This window comes from Amphiprion ocellaris, chromosome 11 (assembly GCF_022539595.1).
Source record: "Amphiprion ocellaris isolate individual 3 ecotype Okinawa chromosome 11, ASM2253959v1, whole genome shotgun sequence".
Taxonomy (NCBI): domain Eukaryota; kingdom Metazoa; phylum Chordata; class Actinopteri; family Pomacentridae; genus Amphiprion; species Amphiprion ocellaris.
In genome coordinates this window covers 34,557,063-34,579,823 of record NC_072776.1, presented here as the reverse complement: position 1 = coordinate 34,579,823, position 22,761 = coordinate 34,557,063, and positions in this window count along the sequence as shown.

The following is a 22,761-nucleotide window of genomic DNA, read 5'->3' as shown; positions in this document are numbered from 1 at the left end:
TCAATAATATGTCAGAAAAAGAGCAGTAGAAGGCTTCTTATGTTGGAATATATGGTGAATTTTATGTTTTTATGCTCCATTTTTTTAAATTATAGGAAATATTTGTGCTAAAGTGACATGTTGCTCTAAAAGTTGCATTAAATGTGAGCAAATGAGATGTGAGGAGGTCAGGGTGGATGGAGGGGTCAACAAAACATAGCCACAGTGCTAATTGTCATTGAGAATATCAATAGCACTAAGAAATAAATAGACATGAGGTGATGCAAAAGTTTACTACAAAGACATTTTTAATCATAGTTACTGGATTTAACTCCAGTTTTATGTTGGAAGTAGAACAATAGAAGGTTTATTATGTTGGTCTACATGGAGAATTTTACATTAATAATATGTAGCACTAAGAAATAAATAGACATGAGACTTATTTCCACTGCAGGAACTTTAGGAAGGTGCAAAAGTTTACTAGAAAGGCCCCACAATCTGCATTTTTAACAGTAATTAACAATGCAAGGTTTTTTTTTTTACGTTGAAATATACGGAGAATTTCATGTTGTTTCTGTTCTAATCCTTTTAATTGTATCATATGTTTGTGCTGGAGTGACACAGATCTCTAAAAGTTGCATTAAATGTGAGAAAATGAGGAGGTGAGGAGGTTGGGGTGGATGGAGGGGTCAGCAAAGCATAGCCACGATGCAGGAACTTTGGAAAGGTGCTCGATGGTGCAAACGTTTACCAGAAAGGCCCCATATTTATGGATTTCAAACAGATTATGTGAAGATAGACTATTCTATCTCTTTATATGGAGGAACAACTAGTATCACTGCTGGTATTTACCCAGGAAAATGAAGTCTTCAGTGTTTTCCAATCAACTTTTTGACCGTTCTGACTTCAGCATCGAGGATTTCTATGTTCTCTGGAAGCGCCGACACCAAAGGAAGCCTCTGGTTTCAGGTTTCGACGCCCCAGGAGTGAAAATATGTTGAGTTTTTGTTGCTGTTCCACGCTGCAGACGGCTGCCTTGACAGTTTAGTGGTGTTTCAGTGAGGAATAAACACTTTGTGAAGTTGTGTCGCAGCGTTCAACAGCTGCTTCCTCCTCCACTGCTGTTTCCACGAGTCTGAAAAGTGCTGGAGGTCAGAGGTTTAGTGCTGCTTGTTGGGAGAGTTGTGGCTCTTTTCTCAGGTTGTGTAACCGCCGCTCATATAACCAGATATTTACATGCATCTGCAGCGATAAAAACCCACGTTAGAGCGACTTTAGGGAGAGTTTCAGCTCATTTATTCACAGAAGCAGCAGCTGAACGCCATCTGAGGGATCATATCCATACTGTGGAGCTGTGAATCAATAATTAAAGCATTTTAAAGCACAACATTCATAAAGTGTAGCGTTAACAGTGACGAATGGAGGATGGAGGCCCTAAATAAGTTATTTCCTTTTCAGCTGTTCCAAGAAATGAGTGAATATTGTTGCAGCCTTTTCATCTCCACTAGTTAATGTATAGAAGGAGAGAATAATTGAATTGGTGAGCAGCTGAAAGGCTTCCGGTGTTGTGAGTGTCTGCCAGCAGCTGAATGTGCTCCTTGTTAAAGCTTTATTAGCTGCTTTATATCCGTCTGCAGCAGCTTTTATCTGCTCCAAACAGTCCTAATGTGCAAATACTCACAGCCATGCCTCTGCTTTATGTCCGCCGTGGCAGAAGAAGTGAGTCTGAACGCTGGAATCAAGTCGTTTTGCTGCTTTAGGAACTTTTCGGTCACGGTAGTCGGAGCTGGAGCTGCTTTTTCTGAGTTTAAATGTTCCTTTAAAGCTGCTTTCACCAGAAAAACTCCTGGATGGTTGTAAGGTAGAGCAGAGAGCAGGTAGAAGCATGAAGAAATATGAGGATGATCATCTGTTTATGGCAGCTCATCACTGTCTGGGAAACGTTTCAGGAACTATATTTCAATTCCATGTGCAATATTTCAGCTTCTATTTCAATTTCATGTGCAATTTGTGCATTTGAAAGTAAAATATTTAATTTTAATGTGTAACATTTCATTTTACATGAGGATAATTGCAATCAGTGTTTGGCAGAAGGTCACTTTTTGGAAAACTTACATTGTGCTATATTTCATTTAAATGTGAAATATTTCATTTTAATGTGAAATATTTCATTAAAATATGAATTATTTCATTTTAATTTAAAATATTTCAATTTCATTTCTAATGTTTCAATTTAATGGGTATCATTTCATAATAATGTGAAATATTTAATTTAAATGTGAAACATCTCATTTAAATGTGAAATATTTCACGTTTTAATGTGAAATATCTAATTTTAATGTATAATATTTCCTTGCCTATTTCAGTTACATGTGCAATAGTTCACTTGCAGGTGATACATTTCATTTTAATTTAAAATATTTCATTTTAGTTTCTAATATTTCAATTAAATTTCTAATATTTTCATTTAATGTGTCATATTTCATTTACATGTGAAATATTTTAGTTTATCATACAATATTACATTTTTTTTTAAAGTTATTTTTTTGGCCTTTTATCGGCTTTATTGGATAGGTGCAGTGAGAGAGAGACAGGAAATGGGAGAAGAGTTGGGGAAGACATGCAGCAAAGGGCCGCGAGCGGGAATCGAACCCGGGCCAGCTGCGTCGGGGACCAACCCTGTACATGGGTCACCTGCTCAACACGTTGAGCTATACGAGCACCCACAATATTACATTTTAATTTAAAAAAATTGATTTTAATGTGAAATATTTGACTATTGTGAAATATTTGATTTTCCATGATCACTGCATTCAGTTTGTGACAGTCACAAATTTGTGTAGAAGAAAAGTCACACAATGAACCTAGATGGACATGTAGAACCTAGATGGACATGTGGAACCTAGATGGACATGTGGAACCTAGATGGACATGTGGAACCTAGATGGACATGTAGAACCTAGATGGACATGTAGAACCTAGATGGACATGTACAACATTGATGTACATGTGGAACCTAGATGGACATGTAGAACCTAGATGGACATGTAGAACCTAGATGGACATGTAGAACATAGAGGGACATGTAGAACCAAGATGGACATGTAGAACCTAGATGGACATGTAGAAGATAGATGGACATGTAGAACCTAGATGGACATGTGGAACCTAGATGGACTTGTAGAACCTAGATGGACATGTAGAACCTAGATGGACATGTGGAACCCAAATGGACTTGTAGAACCTAGATGGACATGAGGAACCTAAATGGACATGTGTAACCTAGATGGACATGTAGAACCTAGATGGACATGTGGAACTTAGATGGACATGTAGAACCTAGATGGACATGTGGAACCTAAATGGACATGTAGAACCTAGATGGACATGTGGAACCTAGATGGACATGTGTAACCTAGATGGACATGTAGAACCTAGATGGACATGTGGAACTTAGATGGACATGTAGAACCTAGATGGACATGAGGAACCTAAATGGACATGTGTAACCTAGATGGACATGTAGAACCTAGATGGACATGTGGAACTTAGATGGACATGTAGAACCTAGATGGACATGTGGAACCTAAATGGACATGTAGAACCTAGATGGACATGTAGAACCTAGATGGACATGTAGAACCTAGATGGACATGTGGAACCTAGATGGACATGTAGAACCTAGATGGACATGTGGAACATAGATGGACATGTAGAACATAGATGGACATGTGGAACGTAGATGGACATGTAGAACATAGATGGACATGTGGAACCTAGATGGACATGTAGAACCTAGATGGACATGTGGAACCTAAATGGACATGTAGAACCTAGATGGACATGTAGAACCTAGATGGACATGTAGAACCTAGATGGACATGTGGAACCTAGATGGACATGTAGAACATAGATGGACATGTGGAACGTAGATGGACATGTAGAACATAGATGGACATGTGGAACCTAGATGGACATGTAGAACCTAGATGGACATGTGGAACCTAGATGGACATGTAGAACCTAGATGGACATGTGGAACATAGATGGACATGTAGAACATAGATGGACATGTGGAACCTAGATGGACATGTAGAACCTAGATGGACATGTGGAACATAGATGGACATGTAGAACATAGATGGACATGTGGAACGTAGATGGACATGTAGAACCTAGATGGACATGTGGAACATAGATGGACATGTAGAACATAGATGGACATGTGGAACCTAGATGGACATGTAGAACCTAGATGGACATGTAGAACCTAGATGGACATGTGGAACCTAGATGGACATGCAGAACCTAGATGGACATGTGGAACCTAGATGGACATGTAGAACATAGATGGATATGTGGAACCTAGATGGACATGTAGAACCTAGATGGACATGTGGAACATAGATGGACATGTAGAACCTAGATGGACATGTAGAACCTAGATGGACATGTGGAACCTAGATGGACATGCAGAACCTAGATGGACATGTGGAACCTAGATGGACATGTAGAACATAGATGGATATGTGGAACCTAGATGGACATGTAGAACATAGATGGTATCAAACCAACTGAATTTCAAGTTTTTATTGGTTCTCAGGTTTTAGAGATGCTTATTTCAGTTTCATGTGCAATAATTCACTTGTAGGTACAACATTTCATTTGATTGTGAAATATTTCAGTTTCATGCAAAATTTCATTTTAATTTTAATGTACATTATTTCTTTGTAATGTGCAATATTTCAATTTAGTCACAGTATTTCCATTGGATGGGAAATATTTCAGTTTCGGGTGAAAAATTTCTTTTTATTGTATAATGTTTAACTTTCAGTTGCAGTATTTCATTTTCTTATGAAATATTTCATTCATGCATTCTGACTGTTTTCTGTCCTTGAACACAGAAGCGTCAGAACGTTCTTCAGATTCAGATGTACGAGGAGACAAAGAAAAGCTCCTCAAAGAGACGCTGGGAACCAGAATGTTGTTGTGATCAAAGAGCCTCGGAGCGTAGAGGAGTCGTGTAGAGGAACGTTTGCTTTGATTCGCTGCTCTTTGCAATGTGTGGCCACAGTTCCAGCAGCTCTGAATTATACACACCTCCAAATAACGTAGAAGCTCTCAGAACACACACCAACGAGGAACCCAGAGCGTTGGTCAGATACGAAGACATCCAGGATGTTTGACATGCAAAGTTACTTTAATAAATCTGGTAACGTCAGGAGTAGAATCTGGAATTCATGTTTTCTGCTGCAGATTTTTTAGACATATTTCTACTTTACTGAACGTCTGTTCTGCAGGAATCACATGAATCTGCTGGTTTTTGGGTTAAGAGTTAAAAAATGTTATATTTTTAAAGTGAAATATTTCACGTAGAGATGTGATATTTCAGTTTCCTGTAGAACATTCCTTTACTACAGCATCATGGCCAGTGTTTCTTCTTATTTTTCTACTCTCGTCTTTTTCTAACTCTGTGATTCTCATTTAAATAAAGTTTCACACTTTATCATCTTATTGTTTTCCTCTGAGACCAACCATTGGTTCTGATGTTCTGATTTGTTTCTGAGTAATATCTGCTATGAGATATTTTCTCTGGGATTAATAAACTTTTATCTTATCTCATCTCCCAGCTGGATGTTTTCAGAAACAGCCTCAGTGTTTTTAACCACATCAGGATCTTTTCCGGAATCTAATCAGCTGCTTTTCTCCCTGAACTCCAGCAGGATTCTGATTAAACACCTTTATTTCACATGACGACTTTATCTGGAATACAAACCGGTGTTTCTACCTCAGCCTGGGTTTGATTTATCGTCCTTTCATGAGTTCTTTTTGTGTTCCAGGCAGTAGGACATGCAAACAGCAAACACCAGGCGTCAGAAATGAGATCCAGCTCCAGCGTTTCAACTAATTAAAGAGTGGAGACCAGTGGAGTGGAGAGTCTGGATGATTCCTCCCTCTGGGATGTTTCCGTCCAGTCAGTAATTCAGCCTCACTGCAGCTGCTACAGTAGATTCAGGATCATGTTGATTCAGAACAACACCAGGAGTTTATTGTTGCCTTCAGCAGCTCCTCCATCAGCAGCTCCTCCATCAGCAGCTCCTCCATCAGCAGCTTCTTCATCAGCAGCTTCTTCATCAGCAGCTCCTCCATCAGCAGCTCCTCCATCAGCAGCTCCTCCATCAGCAGCTTCTTCATCAGCAGCTCCTCCATCAGCAGCTTCTCCATCAGCAGCTCCTCCATCAGCAGCTTCTCCATCAGCAGCTCCTCCATCAGCAGCTCCTCCATCAGCAGCTTCTTCATCAGCAGCTCCTCCATCAGCAGCTTCTCCATCAGCAGCTTCTCCATCAGCAGCTTCTCCATCAGCAGCTTCTCCATCAGCAGCTTCTTCATCAGCAGCTCCTCCATCAGCAGCTCCTCCATCAGCAGCTTCTTCATCAGCAGCTCCTCCATCAGCAGCTTCTCCATCAGCAGCTCCTCCATCAGCAGCTTCTTCATCAGCAGCTCCTCCATCAGCAGCTCCTCCATCAGCAGCTTCTTCATCAGCAGCTCCTCCATCAGCAGCTTCTTCATCAGCAGCTTCTCCATCAGCAGCTTCTTCATCAGCAGCTTCTTCATCAGCAGCTCCTCCATCAGCAGCTCCTCCATCAGCAGCTTCTTCATCAGCAGCTCCTCCATCAGCAGCTTCTTCATCAGCAGCTTCTTCATCAGCAGCTCCTCCATCAGCAGCTCCTCCATCAGCAGCTCCTCCATCAGCCTGACGGAGTTTAAAGCTGGAGTTACACTACATACTAACGACACTACACTAGCTAGAGGCTTTTATTCTGAAACACTCGCTGCTAACATAAACTGAAGCAAACGGTAACTGAAGATGAGGCTAAAGTCACAAAATAAATCAGATTTAATGGAAAAATACTGTTTAGACACAGTTTAGAGTGGAAGTTTTCTCAAGTTTTAGGCACTTTGGATCAATCTGTGTAATTTTTGACAAGATTTGCATCATATTGGACTAATTTTGAGGAAATGTTATCAAGTTTTTGTCATTTTGGACTAACAGTGATAATTTTATTGAGATTTGTGCCATTTTGTAGTAATTTTTAGAAAATCTGGACTAAATTTAAAGCTTTTAAGATCAATCTGTAATTTTTGATAAGATTTGTGTCATACTGGACTAATTTTGAGAAAATTTTTTTGTCAAGTTTTAGTCATTTTAGACTGAGGGAAAATTTTGTAAAGATTTCTGTCATTCTGTACTGATTTTAAGTAAATTTGGACAAATTTTGAGTCATTTTAGACACTTTCCTGACGGACAAGGACAAAAACAAGAGGTGAAAAAATGTCACTTTGTGTCTTTTAGGAATTTAACAAATCAGATTCTGAGTTTCAACCAATCAGTGGCAACAACCCAAAGTTTTGAGACGTACTTTACAGACAGGCGGTGCTTTTTTCTCCTTTGAAAATGGCTCAGAAACAGGTTCTCCAAGAGGCCCTAAACTAAGCAGGATTTGGGAAAATTCACGTTTTCAGCAATTCCACAAAACCACGTTTCTATACGACCAAACTGCTTCTCAGTTGTGTTTTCAGGAAAATATAATTTCTGTTGTTTGTTGTCAGTGTGTGTCAAATCTGTTTCTAGTCGATGTAATTGTGTCTTGGTGGCGTCCCTCACTAGTCTCTGTAGTAACTGTGACGACCCTCGCCCATCTTGCCTCTAGTTGTGTGTGTGTGTGTGTGTGTGTGTGTGTGTGTGTGTGTGTGTGTGTGTGTGTGTGTGTGTGTGTGTGTGTGTGTGTGTGTGTGTGTGTGTGTGTGTGTGTGTGTGTGTGTGTGTGTAGGTGTGGTTCTCTCCCTGCAGGTGGTGCAGTAATTGTGTCTGATAATCAGCCATTGGCCACACCTGGGCCAGGTGTGTGCCAGGGCCTTTATAAAGCCTTCCTGGTGATCATTCTCCTTCTCTCCCTCTCCTGAGATGGCCACTTGTTTTGTGTTGGTATGATTTGCTTTCTTGCACCGTTCAACACTGCATACACCATCCTTTCACACATGCACTCACCTACACTACTGACTTTACTGATGACTCACCACATTGTTGGTTTAAGTTAATCCTTTGTTACTTAATAAAAGTTTGGCTACAGTGGTTTTGTGTGCATCTCCCCTTTGTTTGTCATGGCCGTGCAGCCGGTTTATGACAAGTGGGGGCTCGTGCATCTTAATTTGATTGTTTTGTCGCTGTTGGAGACTTTTGGGAGCTTTGGATTGAATTTGGGCTGCAGTTCGTATTGGGTGTGTCCTGGGTGGGAGATGTGTTTTTGTTAAAATGTTGCTTTGATGGTTTTGTTTGCTGGTTGTTTCTATTAGGTGAAGCTGGTCCTGCATTTAGCTGTGAGGTAGTTTCTGTGCAGGCCTGAGCTATCAGCAGTGAATGCATGGTTCTCTACTGTGGTATGTTTCAACATTGTTTAGTTTCCCTGCAGGTATAGCAACGTGTTCCATCTGGGCTCATTGGTTTGTTTGTTTTTTTTTTGTTATTTTTGTGTGGGGTGCGGCTAGAGCAGTTGTCTCGGTTACACCTCTAAAGTTGTCAGGTGGGTAACCAGCTCGCTGGGGGCCTAACTGCACTACTGGGCTTGGTGTTTAAATATCCCACTGCTGACCCACATGAAGACTAGGTAGATTAGGTAGATAGATTAGTTTCATTTAAGCAGGTTAGATAGAGGGAGACTTCCACATTTGTTCAAGTCCAAATTTATTGTCCTCTTTTGTGCCCTGAAGGACTTAAAGTGTCACTGTCTGTTGGTTCTGGCTTGTTGTGTTCTGGTTACTGGGCCTAAGGAGTAACCACAATGGCAGGGATAGACGAGTTTGTTGCTGCTCCATCTGAAGCCTTTTTGGATCGCTGCACTAAGGATCAACTTCTTCAAATTGCAGATGAATATAAGATTGATTTAAGTGATCTTGGTGATAAACGGCGTAAGGACATTATAAAGGCTGTGGTTAAAGTACAGTTGGTAGAAGGTGGGGTGCTGGTGGTAAAGCAACAGAAACAAGGTCAGTCACTGATAGCACAGCCACTTGTTTCTGCAACGGGAAATTTAACATTTGAGCAGCAGAAAGAATTGCTTTTATTGCAATTATCCCATGATAAGGAGAAGCAACGATTGAAATGGAAAAAACACAAAATGGAACTTGATAAAGAAGTGGAAATCGAACGACTGCGCTGTGAGAGAGCAGGCACTGATAGCCTTGCAGACTACAAAGTTGGGGTTAATAAGAGATGGTAAGCTGTTTGGTGATGGGCTGTAAGAGGAAGGGAATTCCTCTTCTCTCTCTTGTGGGTCCTCAGATGTAATGAGTAATTTGCGACCTTTGCCTAAATTTAATGAGAGGGATCCAGATGTGTTTTTTGTCCTGTTTGAGTGCATTGCAGAGGCAAGGAAGTGGTCAGATTCAGACCAAGTATTGCTGTTGCAATGTGTGCTGTCAGGAAAAGCACAGGAGGCTTATGCATCGTTAGCCAGTGATAATTTAAATTATAAATCTGTAAAGGTGGCTGTGTTAAAGGCTTACGAGTTAGTTCCTGAAGTGTATCGCCAGCGGTTTAGGACATGGGACAAAAGGGCTAACCAGTCTCATTTGGAGTTTGCAAGGGAGCCTTCAAATCATTTTAATCGTTGGTGTTTAGCCTCTGATGTAGATGATTTTGAGACTGACCAATCTTATAATCTTAGAGCAGTTTAAAAACTCTTTGCCTGGTTGGGTGACCACCTATTTAACAGAGCGCAAGGTTGAAACTGTCATGGAGGCTGCAGAACTGGCAGATGAGTATGTGCTCATCCATAAGACTCATCTTGGTGAGATGGTAAGGGAGACAGCGGTACACACTGACAATGGTGATAGGTTGGCTGTTCATACTGGCGGATCTTCAGGTAGGAGGTCCCAGGGACGTACAGGAAAAGGAGACAATTTGTGCAACTAATGCAGAGAAGGTGGCAACTGGAAGGCAGACTGCCCGCTTTTACGGATGAAAAAGCAACATGTTAGAGGTGGACATGTAAAACCTGCTGCACTAGCTGCAAGTCTTCCTAGTTCTGTGGTAGTAGGTCCACAAAGGCTGAGGCCTGATTTAGGCATGGCTGACAGAAAGTGTAAATCTTATCAGCCATTTGTCAGAGAAGGGTTTGTAACACTGCCACATTGTGATAAGAAGGTGTCTGTTAAGGTTTTGAGAGACACAGGTGCATTCAACTCCTATGTGTTGGAGTCAGTTCTGCCATTTTCATATGAGACTGATACTGGGGATAAGATCCTTATGCAGGGAATGGGAATGGAAGTTATACCAGTCCCAATACATAAATTAAATCTGGAATGCGAGTTGGTGCAGGGTGCAGTGTCAATGGGGGGGAGACCAGCATTGCCAGTGGAAGGGATTGACATCATTTTGGGCAATGATTTAGCTGGCTGTCATGTTTAGGGAATGTGTCACCGGCCCCTGTAGTTATATTCGACTCTCCTGGGTCAGAACCATTGGATGAAGTTACAATGTGTTATTGAGAAGTTTTTCCTGCATGTGCAGTTAAACGAGCAATGAGTTGGGCTGAATCTAAGGAGACAGACGAGAAAGTGGAAACCATGTTGCCATGTTGGTCTGAGTTTCCTTTGTCTGTGTCCCACAGTGAGCTGAAGAGGGAGCAAAGAGCTGATCCATCTTTGAAAAATAAGTTTGAGTCTGTGATGTCACCTGGTAAGGCAAGGGATAGTACCAGCAGCTACTTTCTTCAGAATGAGATTTTGATGAGGAAGTGGTTACCCCATCGGGATGAGTTTGTGGGAGAACCTGTTTTCCAAGTTGTAGTTCCAACTAAATTTTGCAATCATGTGTTAAGGCTTGCTCATGATAGGTCAGGGCACTTGGGCGTGTGAAAAATATATGATGGAATCTTGCGCCATTTCTTCTGGCCACGACTGAAGAAAGATATTTCTCAGTACATTAAAAACTGTAGTACCTGTCAGCTAACTGGTAAGCCAAATCAGGTTATTAAACCAGCTCCATTGCAGCCAATTCCAGCTATAAGTCAGCCGTTCGAGTATCTAATTATGGACTGTGTTGGGCCGTTGCCTCAGGCAAAATCAGGTAGCCAGTATTTGTTAACAGTTATGTGTCAAAGTACCAGGTACCCAGCAGCTTATCCTTTGTGCACGATAACAGCAAAATCTGTGGTTAAGGCTCTAACACAATTCATATCTGTGTTTGGTATCCCCAGGATCATCCAGAGTGACCAAGGATCCAATTTTTCCTCCAAGCTTTTGGCACAAGTGATGAAACTGTTGGGAATAAGGCATAATCACTCATCAGCTTATCACGCACAGAGTCAAGGTGCTTTGGAGCACTTTCATCAAACGCTCAAGTCTCTGTTGCGTGCATTTTGTACAGAAATAGCTTGTGATTGGGAAGAGGGACTGCCTTGGTTACTTTTAGCTGCACAGGAGGTGGTCCAAGAAAGTACAGGGTTCAGTCCAAATGACTTAGTGTTTGGTCACATGGTCCGGGGACCCTTGTCGGTGTTTAAGGATGGGTGGAAGGAGTCAGATCCCCCCACCAACCTTATTGACTACATTAATGGTTTTAGACATCGTCTGTATGTTGCAGGAGAGTTGGCAAAGGAATCGTTGGCTGCCTCACAAGCTAAAATGAAGAAGCGATATGACCGGAGAGCGGAGCTGCGCGAGTTTAGTCCTGGCGACAAGGTTTTGGCTCTGTGTCCACTGGTGAGTTCCCCCTTCCAGGCCAAGTTTTCTGGTCCTTATACAGTGGTCAAGCATGTTTCAGACCAGAATAATTTGATCTCGACTCCGGGTCGTAGAAAACCTGTCAAATTGTTTCATGTAAACCTGCTTAAACCTTTCTATGGTCAGTCTGTTAGGTCACCTGGAGCAGTCCAGCAGGGGTCATCATCTGTGAGTCTGGCCTTGATGACTGACATGGTGGGGAAAGCTTCAGGTGAGAGTCTGGAGGATGCTGTTTTGGAGCCTGATGAGGGTTGGTTGTCCGGTCGTTTGAAAAACTCAGAGACCCTCAGGAATCTAAAAGGACTGCTTGGTCACTTGTCAGAGACACAGGCTATGGAGTTTGAGCAGCTTATTCGTAAATATCCAGGTTTGTTTGGTGACGTGCCGTCTCGCACTGAGCACAATGTTGATGTTGGTGACGCATTACCTATTCGTCAGTATTTTTATAGAGTTTCTCCAGAGAAGCGTAACTTTCTAGATGCTGAGGTAGAGTATATGATCAAGAATGACATCGCGGTGCCTTCCTCATCTAGCTGGGCATCTCCATGTCTGTTGGTGCCAAAGAGTGACAGAACATCTAGGTTTTGCTCTGATTTCCGTAAGGTAAACAAGGTCACAAAACCAGACTCTTTTCCGCTGCCGAGAATGGAAGATTGTGTTGATCAGGTTGGGGCAGCAAAGTATGTTAGCAAATTTGATCTGTTAAAGGGATATTGGCAGGTGCCTTTGTCCAAAAGAGCACAGGAGGTGACAGCTTTTATTACTCCTTTAGGGCTGTTTTCATATAAAGTTATGCCTTTTGGACTAAGGAATGCGCTAGCCACCTTTCAACGGCTTATGAACCACGTGGTTGCTGGGTGGCTGGCTGTGCTGTCTGGATGATTTGGTGGTCCACAGTGATTCATGGTTTTCTCACATGCAGCAGGTGAGGGCACTATTTGATAGGATGAAATAAATCTGGCAAAATGTGAGTTTGCCAGGGCCACCGTTACTTACCTGGGTTGTGTTGTTGGTCAGGGGCATGTGGCTCCGGTGCAGGCTAAGGTGATGGCCATTGATCGGTTTCCACAGCCAGTGACCAAAAAAGAGCTGATGAGGTTCTTAGGAATGGTGGGGTATTACAGATGTTTCTGTAGGAATTTTTCCACAGTTGTGGCACCACTTACTGACTTGTTGAAGGCCAGAGCTCAGTTTGTGTGGTCAGCAGAGTGTCAGGAGGCCTTTGAGAATGTCAAGTTTCTCTTGTGTGCAGCACCAGTGCTTATGGCTCCCTGCTTTGACCGTCCTTTTGTGTTGCAGGTAGATGCAAGCCATGTTGGAGCTGGGGCAGTGCTGATGCAGACAGATGAGCAGGAGGTGAATAAACCCGTCTGCTTCTTTTCCAAGAAGTTCGACCGTCATCAGGTGAATTATTCTGTGGTGGAAAAGGAGGCGCTGGCTTTGATCTGGGCCCTGCAGTATTTAGCAGTTTATGTGGAGTCAGGAGTGACACCAGTAGTAGTCTATACAGACCACAACCCCCTGACCTTTCTACTAACCCCTAACCAGAGGCTGATTAAGTGGTCACTGTTCCTGCAGTCCTATGATCTGGACATTCAACATATTAAAGGACGTGACAATGTTGTCGTGGATGCACTGTCACGAGCTCCAGTTTTAGACTGAAGGGTGAACGTCGTCTGATCATTTGACGTTACATTTGATGTATTTTTGCATTTTATAGGTGGATTCGTTGCTGTGGGGACGGGGGACCAGTGGACCCCCGTCTTATGGGGGGGGGTGACGACCCTTCCCCCATCTTGCCTCCAGTTGTGTGTGTGTGTGTGTGTGTGTGTGTGTGTGTGTGTGTGTGTGTGTGTGTGTGTGTGTGTGTGTGTGTGTGTGTGTGTGTGTGTGTGTGTGTGTGTGTGTGTGTGTGTGTGTGTGTGTGTGTGTGTGTGTGTGTGTGTTTAGGTGTGTGTGTGTAGGTGTGTGTGTGTGTGTGTGTGTAGGTGTGTGTGTGTGTGTGTGTGTGTGTGTGTGTGTGTGTGTGTGTGTGTGTGTGTGTGTGTGTGTGTGTGTGTGTGTGTGTGTGTGTGTGTGTGTGTGTGTGTGGTTCTCTCCCTGCAGGTGGTGCAGTAATTGTGTCTGATAATCAGCCATTGGCCACACCTGGGCCAGGTGTGTGCCAGGGCCTTTATAAAGCCTTCCTGGTGATCATTCTCCTTCTCTCCCTCTCCTGAGATGGCCACTTGTTTTGTGTTGGTATGATTTGCTTTCTTGCACCGTTCAACACTGCATACACCATCCTTTCACACATGCACTCACCTACACTACTGACTTTACTGATGACTCACCACATTGTTGGTTTAAGTTAATCCTTTGTTACTTAAAAAAAGTTTGGCTACAGTGGTTTTGTGTGCATCTCCCCTTTGTTTGTCATGGCCGTGCAGCTGGTTTATGACATAACTATCAGAGGAGTCATAGTTGTCTTGTATTTTCCTTTTCTGTATTTTTTGTCTCTCTCTGTTTCTGTCTATCTGCAGGTTTGATGTTTCTGTATTATTCCTTTTTGGGTTTTTTTTTTAATTGCCTTTCCTCGTTTGTCGCTGCTTCTTGTTTTCTGAGACTTTTGTGTCGCCTTTGCTGTCTTTTTGGACGTTGTCATTTGCTTTGCTGTATCTGGACTGTGTCTTTTTGATTAAAATTCGTCTGTACCTTCCTAATACCTGCCGTTGGCGTCTACATTTGGCTTTTTAACTCTCCTATTCACGGCTGCCGGAGTGTTTAAGTAGATAAATAAACCCCGAGTCGTGACAGAACAACAGAGCAGTCACACAGCAAACATTCACACATCCTTCACTTTGACAAGCGGAATTGCGAGGTTCACTGGAGTCGGCTTCAGAGAGCGAGTGGGACGACCTCCTGTTCACGTGGAAATGACTGTTTGTGGAGCTGCATTCAGACAGCAGAGGAGGAGGGATGCAGCTGTCTGCAGAGATCACAAAGGAAATAAAACACTCGTTATGAAAAGCTTGAACCATCACCTGAGCTGTTAGCGGCAGTAATTAACCAACATGTCAACGGCAACTAACAGGAAGTTAAAGCAGAAATGATCCGAGCAGCAAAATACAATGAAAACAAAGAAAGAGAGGAACAAATAAGCAAAGGAAGACGCTCCTACTGCACACAGCAAACTCAAACTTAGAGTCCAGTTGGCATAAAGTTGGGGAAACTTTCTAACATCTTGGTTGTGTAGGGTTATAAAACACTCTAGAGTTCTTCTATCGTTGTGTAGAGCTGTGGACAGGACTACAGCTCTTTTTTATTCCCAGAACATCAAATACTAGCTTCAGCATTTGCTGCCGACAGACGTTTTTCCAGCTTAAAAGAGCTTCATCATGATAAATAGTCAAGAACATTGAGGAAAATATAAGACTTTATTGGACACTTTAATGCTTTTTTTTTTTTTTTTTTTAGAGGTTTGGTCAAGTTTCACCACATAAACTACGAGATTTGGGTTAAAATACAAACATTTCACTCCACATTTGAAGCTTCCCCTCCAGTTTCTGGGTTACCATGGTAACACGTCCCTCTAACATGTGATTGGCTGGCAGAAGAATTCAAATTATGAGCATGGATTCGTCAACTAGAAACAGATTTGAGACACACTGGAAACAAACAACAGAAAATGCCTAACTGAGAAGCAGTTTGGTTGTATAGAAACGTAGTTCTGTGGAATTGCTGAAAACATGAATTTTCCCAAATCCTGCCTAGTTCAGGGCCTCTTGGAGAACCTGCAGAACCTGTTTCTGAGCCATTTTCAGAGGAAAAAAGTACCGCCTCTCTGTAAAATACATCTAAAAAGTTTGGGTTGTTGCCAATGACTGGTTAAAATTCAGAATCTGATTTGTTAAATTCCTAAAAGACAGAAAGTGACATTTTTCCACCTCTTGTTGTCCTGGACCAGGAGCAAAATGTCTAAAATGACTCAAAATTTGACATAAAATTTCTCAAAATTAGTCCAATATGATGCAAATTTTGACAAAAATTACATAAATTGACCCAAAATGACTCAAAATTAGTCCAACTTTACTTCAGTCAGCAAAAATGGACGAGTGAAGGAGGCCACCAAGACACCTATGACTCTCTGACTTTGCAATATAGGGAGAAAGCACAGAAATAAAAACAAAAGCGACACACAAAGAAAAGCATTTTCAAAATAAAACAGGAAGTGACTAAAAAGGGACATTAAACCCAGACTTATATGACCAGAGAAAAAAGACAAAACAGAACCAGAAACTGAAACCCTAACGCTGCTGGTACTCGGTTAGAATCCTAAAACGTTTCCTCCAGAGCTCAGTCTGAACTGATCTGCCTCTGAAACTCCTTTTGCTGCTGAAGTTGGCTGAAATAACAGCGAGACGTGATGCTGGAGTGGGTAACCTGCTGAGTAAGGCTGTTGCTCCGTCTCAGATACTGAAAACGTTGCTGTCGCCCTGCAGTCCCACAAAAACCCGCATCAAGGACTCGATACTGCGTTGGCATAGAAACAAGGTCATTTTTTTGTATTGATATGGAGATTGCTTCCCTTTTCAATGTGTTTGAGAACATCATGTGTGAGATGTAGTGGCTCTTGGGAGTGAAAAGACTGACTGTAGTGGTTTCAGCTGGATAGTTTCAATCATGGTAAATGGATTTTCTGAATGCCAAAGTAGCTGCTTTATAGATTTGGCTCCTCGCGGAGGAGAGCAAACTCATTTAGCTGGAATAGTGCTGACTGCCAGAACACGCCCATGCATTCAGAGAGCAAACGGAGAGGAAAGGTGGATTCCATACACTTCCACATCCTGTCCCTGACAGATCACTTACACAGCCATCCTGATGCATCTCAATTACTGTCAGAGTCGCTGTTTACTGAAGCGCCGCGCTGTCGACAGCCTCCCGTGTTTTCCTTGATTCGGTTTCAGCTCTGCTTTCCGTGGAAATGCTAAATATGCATTAGCGACGCAGGTTACTGTATAATTACATCTCCAGCAGGGGCGTTTCCAGGCAGCCGGAGGTGTGATAAATCTCTCTAAATTCAGATTTCCACTTTATTTATGTATGCACTTGTAGCTCGGCGGTGGGCGTCGATGTACTCGTGTTGCTGGATATTAATCTTTACGTTTCCACGAGCTCCTTTTCCCATTATGATCACTATAATTTTCCCACTGTCAGATAAAGAATAGATTTTTACTGATCCACTCTGTCTTCCTGTAAAACTAAAATGTATTCTCAGTTATGTTTGACGAGGAGGCTGGTACTTGGACTGGTTTATGTTTGGTTTCAGTCTTGGTTCTGCTGGTTTTGGATGTGATTTAAAGTTGGTTTCGGATTTATTTTACTCTGGATCTGGTCCTGGATGAGGACTGGGTTCAGATAGTCTTGGACTTTTTTTAAGGAGTAGTTTAGGTTTGGTTTGGAACTCAATGTTTTTGACTTTTTTAGGTCTGGTTTCAGACTGCTTTCTGACTGGTTCTGAACATTTTTTGGACTGGTTTAGGCTTGATTTTGGTCCTGGTATTAGACCTTTTAGGACTGGTTTAGGACTGGTTCCAGACTGTCTTGGGTGGGTCTTTTTTAACTCCAAGAACCCCAAACCTACCATCAAGCATGGTGGTGGCAGTATCATGCTCTGTAGAACTGGAGCTTTACACAAAGTAAATGGAATAATGCAGAAGGAGGATCACCTCCACGTTCTTCAGGAGAACCTAAAACCATCAGCAGAAGGTTGATCTTGGACACAGTTGGATGTTTCAACAAGACAATGAGCCCAAACACACATCAGACGTGGTAAAGAAATGGTTCCATCAGGCTGGAATGAAGATTAGATTAACACAACTTTATACATAAATAAAACTGATTATTCAAGTTGCTGTATGGAGATTTATGACTCAACAGATTTTGTCATATTTCCAGAATAATTTTAATAAATCTATGAAAGAACCAAAGTACAGGATTGATTTTTGTGTTTCAATGATTGAATCATAAATTCAGTTATGAGTTGTTGGAAATTCATAGATCCACCATTATTGTTGTTGTTTGTGTGACATTAACTTTCCATTTCCCTTGTACACATAAACTGGAGTTCTAAAAATCTGCAGTTTAGAAAGTTCTTCTGTCGAATCTTGTACGATGAAGAAAATGTTTGTTTTGCAAAATCTCCATATTCTTGTGGACAAAGCCTTAAAATCTGCTTTTCTGTTGTCAACACTGTGACTTGTGGCTCTTGTGTTTCTAAGTCTTTGCAGCTTGTGTTTCCAGGCAACATCAATGAGGACCAGAGTCAAAGGTTCTTTTTGTTTCTTAGCTTTGTTGTTGATTTGCTTTTTATTGGTGCAAAGTGACAACAAAAAGAGACAAAAAAAAAACAGACAAGAAATGTGCAGAAAGCAGGAGAGAGCGCGACACGAAGCGGAGTTATTAAATTAGCAAGTTATGTGGGAGGAAGCTGGTGTCAGGGTGGGAATATGTAGAGTTTTAGTGGATGCTGTCCATGTGTAGCTGATGAGCATCGAGCCAACTCACCATCTGTGGCATGTAACGTTAGAGAGAACTGAACCATATGTGGCCCAGATCTGCAGCAGAAGTGTGGAAGTATGTTTTCTGGAGATGTGTGGGGGAGGATCCGAAGATGGAGGGAAACAAAAGGTGGACAGGTGGAACTGAAAGATAAAAATAAAAGCAAAAAATAGCGAGAACGCTGTAGAAAGTGTTTCTTTCTGCTTCGGTGACGTAGTTTTTTCTTATGTGGATTTTAACGACTTGAAATTGTACCTTTAAACCTGCACAAGAAGCAGGCTGAAGAAAATAAAAGAAAACTTTAATCAAAATTTCATAAAAGCAAAACAGAGCACGGCTGAGGGAAAAATCTAAACTGAATGTCAAAGGTTGAGTGAAGAACTGATCTAAAAACAGAATCAAAACCACCAGAAATCCAAAAATGGCACAAAAAACACCAATGAAGTGAGAACATGGCACCAATCAGACCAGACAGGTGAACGTCAGGCAGGTAACCGGTGGAGAAAATTATTTATAATCATGAAGAAACAAGACACAGGTGAGACTAATCAGGGCAACGAAAACAGACGGACAGAAGAGGCAAAAGACAGGAAGTAGGGAAAAAAAGAAAACTTTAATCAAAATTTAACTAAATCAAGGAGAGCAAATAGAAGACAACCGAAGGTCCGGGACAAATCCAAACTAAAATTTAAAGGAATGATGAAAGAACTCATCTAAAAACAGAATAAAACCTAAAAACGGCACAAAGACCCCAAGAGGTGGAAACATGGCACCAATCAGACCAAACAGGTGAACGTCAGGCAGGTAAGAGGAGACAAACCAGTGGAGAAAACTATTTATAATGATGGAGAGAAGAGACACAGCTGAGACTAATCAGGACAACGAAAAGAGACAAAAGAAAGGAAGTAAAACAACAACAAACAGGAAGTAACTGCATGAAACTCAAGACCAGGACAGAACTAGTGACAAAAAACTATGTTTACACTGGGAACTAATGGAGAGACGAAAAAAGATGGACAAAACACACAAAGACAGGAAGTAAAACACAAAAAACACACAAAGACGGGCAACTTTACCAAATAAAACAGGAAGTAACTGATTGAAACTCAAGACCAGAACAAAACCGGTGGAGAAAACAATTTAAACACTGGGAACTAATGGAGAGACGAGGTATAGGTGAGACTAATCAGGGCAACGAAAAGAGACAAAAAACAGGAAGTAAAACAACAAGAAACAGGAAGTAACTGAGTGAATCTCAAGACCAGGACAAAACTAGTGGAGAAAACTGTTTATACCAACTTGGAAACAAGACACAGATGAGACAAATCAGGGCAATAAAAAGACACGGACAGAACAGACAAAAGACAGGAAGTGAAACAACAAGAAACAGGAAGTACATGAATGAAACCGGGACAGAACTGGTGCAGAACAGCATGTATACACTGGGAATTAATGGAGAGACAGGATACAGGTGAGCGTAATCAGGGCAACAAAAAGAGATGGACAGAACACATAAAAACAGGAAATAAAACAGCAAGAAACACACAAAGATGGGCAACTTTACCAAATAAAACAGGAAGTAACTGAATGAAACTCAAGAAAAGGACAAAACTAGTGGAGAAAACTGTTTATAAACTGGGAATTAATGGAGAGACGGGATACAGGTGAGACTAATCAGGGCAATGAAAAGAGACGGACAAAACAGAAACATACAGGACAGGGATCCTTACAAAATATAATAGGAAGTAACTGAACAAAGCTGTTAACAAGCCTCAACACCGCTCACAAGTGTCTACAACTTTCTCCCAAACTGGTGTCTGGAGACAAAACACCAATTTGATTTAGAAGGCACAGACATAAAGTTTGCACAATGACTGAAATCAATTTGAGGTTGTTTCAGCACCACGGACAGCGCCCACTCATTATCCTGCGACTGCTGACGTCTGACGTTACGGTGAGCGTATTGCGTCACTTCCTGTTGTAGCGCTGTGTTGTGTTCTGTGACTGTTGTAGCTTTTCCTCCATCTAATTTGATATTCATTAAATCTGTGTAGCGGTAATATTTGAATCGTAACATACACTCGTTTTCTTTACGCACCTTCTCTGTACTTAATTCTAAGTTAATCTGTTATTTCTGTCCGCTAGCCTAGCACTTAGCAGTTAGCATGGCTTCTCCCTCTTCCTCTCCTTCTCTTTCCTGCTCAGTGTGTCACATGTTTAGTTACTCCTCTGCCTCCTTTAGTGATAACGATACCTGTAATAAATGCAGTCTCTTTGTAGCTTTGGAGGCGAGGCTCTCTGAATTGGAAGCGCGGCTCTGCACCATGGAAAAAGATGGACATGTGGAACCTAGTTGGACATGTAGAACCTAGATGGACATGTAGAACATAGATGGACATGTGGAACCTAGATGGACATGTGGAACCTAGTTGGATGTGTAGAACCTAGATGGACATGTGGAACCTAGATGGACATGTAGAACCTAGATGGACATGTAGAATCTAAATGGACATGTAGAACATAGATGGACATGTGGAACCTAGATGGACATGTGGAACCTAGTTGGACGTGTAGAACCTAGATGGACATGTAGAACATAGATGGACATGTGGAACCTAGATGGACATGTGGAACCTAGTTGGATGTGTAGAACCTAGATGGACATGTAGAACCTAGATGGACATGTAGAATCTAGATGGACATGTAGAATCTAGATGGACGTGTAGAACCTAGATGGACATGTGGAACCTAGATGGACATGTGGAACCTAGATGGACATGCAGAACCTAGATGGACATGTGGAACCTACCTGGACATGTGGAACCTAGATGGACATGTAGAACCTAGATGGACATGTAGAATCTAGATGGACATGTAGAATCTAGATGGACGTGTAGAACCTAGATGGACATGTGGAACCTACCTGGACATGTGGAACCTAGTTGGACATGTAGAACCTAGATGGACATGTAGAATCTAGATGGACATGTAGAATCTAGATGGACGTGTAGAACCTAGATGGACATGTGGAACCTAGATGGACATGTGGAACCTAGATGGACATGCAGAACCTAGATGGACATGTAGAATCTAGATGGACGTGTAGAACCTAGATGGTATCAAACCAACTGAACTTAAGGTTTTTATTGATTCTCTGGTTTTAGAGATGATTGGATCTTCTAGCCTTTAAAACTAGATGTATCTATGAATTACCACCAGATTATATGACCTTAAATGTTCTATTTCCTAACATGGAGGAACAAATATCGGGCGTTTTGTGGTATTTGGTCAGAAAGTGAAGTTTTCAGTGTTTTACAGTCAACGTTCTGACCATTGTTGCTGCAGCTACTTTTACTTCTCTGCATGTCACCACATAAAAAGCTCAGAATGATAGTTTTAGAGCATCAGACACTCTGATTATTGGTTCTCGTGCCTGACGTACACCTTAGAGAAGATTGGATCTTTTACCACAGGGGTGTCAAACTCATTTTAGTTCAGGGATCACATTCAGACCACTAAAATCATAGCATAATAACAACTCCAAATGTTTCCTTTGTTTTACAATAAAAAAATGCATTCTGTATCTGGAACTGAATGATATAGTATTTTACTTTGTGATAGAAACGACAAAAATCAGACAAAAAAGACAAAAAACAACAAAAACAAGACAAAATATTACAAAAATGAGACACAAAATGACAAAAGAAAATAGACAAACACAAGCAAGACAAAAAAAAACACAAAATGACAAAAACGACACAAAACAACGAATAAAGCAAAACACAAAACGACAAAAACATGAAACAAACGACAAAAGTCAGACAAAAAAACAACAAAACAAGACAAAATTCTACAAAAGTGAGACACAAAATGACAACAGAACATTGAACAATCTGGTATTTTACTTTATGGTCAAAACAACTTGTCATGGTCTAGAAATGATTTTAAATTTATAGTTTTACTAATTTACAATCTGCAGTTAATGTCTTCTCTGGAATTTTTGCACTGTGATTGGACCCTCTGGACGACCGCTTTTGGCCTGCGGGCCGCATGTTGGACACCCCTGATCTAGCATTTTAAAACAACATACAGGTTTGGTGTTCTTGGGGTTTAAAGCCTCACCTTCTCTCCTCTAATCATCCTGTATCATCAGACTCTGCAGGAATCTGAGGTGTTTTGGTTTGAACCCGTTAAAGGAGGAAGATATTCTGTATTTTTTATTATTTCCACATCGTGTTGTTGAAGATAGTTCTACATGAAATCATTCATTCTGGATCAGCTCACTAACTTTTCCCACATCAGTCGGCTGCATCTCATTTTCTCCGTCAGTTTTGTTCAGTTGTCACTCAGCTCCGAGTCCGTCACATGGAAACCGTCGCCATGACAACTGAGCAAACTGATGGGAGAATGAGTCGGCTTGAAAGTGAGGATTTTTTTCTTTATTTATTTGTGGTGAAA